Source organism: Galeopterus variegatus, unplaced genomic scaffold (assembly GCF_000696425.1).
Source record: "Galeopterus variegatus unplaced genomic scaffold, G_variegatus-3.0.2 Scaffold4717, whole genome shotgun sequence".
NCBI classification, from domain to species: Eukaryota; Metazoa; Chordata; class Mammalia; order Dermoptera; family Cynocephalidae; genus Galeopterus; species Galeopterus variegatus.
This window is the reverse complement of record NW_007730828.1, coordinates 11,896-14,109: the sequence shown is the minus strand read 5'-3', so window position 1 is coordinate 14,109 and position 2,214 is coordinate 11,896. Positions and strand designations below refer to the sequence as shown.

General features: G+C 52.7%; 1 pseudogene; it reads right to left on the bottom strand.

The window, feature by feature from the left end:
* Nucleotides 1-1,372: 1,372 nt before the first annotated feature.
* LOC103603647 lies at nt 1,373-1,748 on the bottom strand (annotated as a pseudogene).
* Nucleotides 1,749-2,214: the final 466 nt, after the last annotated feature.

Genomic DNA, 2,214 nt, shown 5'->3' with positions numbered 1-2,214 from the left:
GAGGCCTAGCATGCTCCTCTCTAAATCCTTTGACTCTCAAAAGTATCTCTAACACATTGACAGTTCACCAAGTATTTTCACAAGTCATCAATTCTCACAAGCACTCTGTGAGGTGATAGGGCCTCAGTCATCCATCCATTCAACAAGAACTTACGGAGGGCTGCGTGCCATGACAGGCACTGGTGAGACAACGGTGACTAAGGCGTGCTGCCGCACATGAGGAGCTCACAGTCCGCCGAGGGAGCAGATGCTGCGCACGCTGTCACCACTCGGGAAGATAGGAGCTGAGGCAGGGTGCACCGTGAGCTACAAGTGCACAGAGGCGCCCCTTCTGGCTCAGGGGGATCAGGGAGGTTTCCTGCAGAAGAATACGGATCTGAATCCTGATGGGAGAGTCAGAGCTGGGCAGGCAAGGAGTGAAGCCAAAGGAATGCGAGGCAAGGGAGCAGGATATTCAAGTTGTAAAAGAGAAAGCATGGCCCAATGTGGTGCTCAGAGTAGTTGAATGTGGTTTGAGGTCGAGGGTAAAGTGCAGGGAGAGGTGGATGGATGAGTCAAGAGAGTGCCTGGGGGCCAGAGCACAGGCAGCATATGTCAGGACATGCTAAGGAGATCGGATTTGTGTCCTAAGGGAAATAAATAGGTAATCCGTAAGGGTTTTAAGCAACAGAGGTGTGTGGATGGGATGCGCAGTATAGGAAGAGCAGTTAGCCAGTGGGGACACTGGATTCGGGGGGTGAGACAGGGAGATACTGAAGTGGTCCAGGAGAGAGAAGGTGAGGTTTCCAGCTGGAGAGGGGGAGTAGGGACGGGCTCAAGAGAGGCTGAAGCGGACTTGACAGGACTCGTGACTCAGTGAGCGGGGGAAGCTAGAGCAAGCGTCCAGACCTCCGTCTGAACCCACCAGCGCCTGACGGTGCTGTTCACCCAGGTGGGTCTCGGTGAGAAGAAAGATGAATAGATTGGTTGGGCACGCTGAGCTCTGAGGGCCCGAGAATCCCAAACAGAGATGTTCAGAGAAGTTTGGGTTCAGGGCTGAGGAACTCAGAGGAGAGATCTGGCTTGGTGATATGGATTTGGGATTTTTTTTTTTTAATGGTATGAATCTCACTTATGTAAAACAGTATTTCTCACCTTTTTCAAGTTAGAGACTGCAAGAATAAAAGCAGTGCTTTACTGAGTTGTCACTAACCTGGGGAGTGGAGCTGCTGCCCCACCACACCCTGGGCAACCTTGGCTCACACAAGCCAAATCTATATCCCACAGCACTTTACAAAACAGTCCTGAAGATTAACCAAATAAAACTATCGCACATGACACTTACGTTAGAAAAAGACAGCTGGATGCAGGAAAGACAGGAGTATGGCTCCCTTTACACAAAGGCTGCTCCACAGTGGGGACATCTTTGCTTCCTCCAGGCAAAGCAGCAAATGAACCCAAAGGGAAACAAAATGACGGCCAAGAAGGTGCCCGGGAAGGTGAAGCGGTCCCTCCAAAACCCCAGCTCTGCAGCCTGGGCAGCCTCCCAAGACGACGATGGAGTTGGCAGCATACTGGGTGACAGTTCAGCTGTGGATGCTGTAGACCCTGGCATGGTGGGTAGGGATTCCTGTGACAAGGTGGGGTAGGGTGGCAGTGGCGGCACAGTGGGGATGGAGCCGTAGCCAGGCAGATGACACGCATGGTCACCCTGGCTGGCCTCCAGGTTGTAGATAGGCAGCCGTTCCTAAAGCAGGCTTGTGGTCCATGATGGCCTGGCCTGCACCCACCCACTTCGGCCGGCTCAGAAATGCTATCATACTGGCAGGTGTCGGTGTCACAGAAGTGTGTGAGGTCGCCCAGGGACAGGATGCAGAGCCTGATGTCATTTGACAGTTGACAAAACTAAGGCTAGCCCAAGATCTAACAGTTGTTACATGGCAGAGCTGGGCTGGAGCCAGGTCTTCTGACTCCAAGCCCAGTATCCTCCCTGCCACTCCAACATCTCTGCAGGAACTCCTGGAAATGAGCCTGGGCTATACCTGGGGGGTGGCAGTTTTTACCCCCGTGGGTCCCTTGCTGTATCCATAGGAAGCAACTGTCGAGCAGGAGCCCCAGGTAAGTAGAAGCCTTCACCATACTATACTTAGGAGGCTGAGGAGTAGTCCAAATACCCACCCTGGAAATACCCTGGCATGGAATAAGGCAGAAAATGCACACATTTGCAGCCATGTT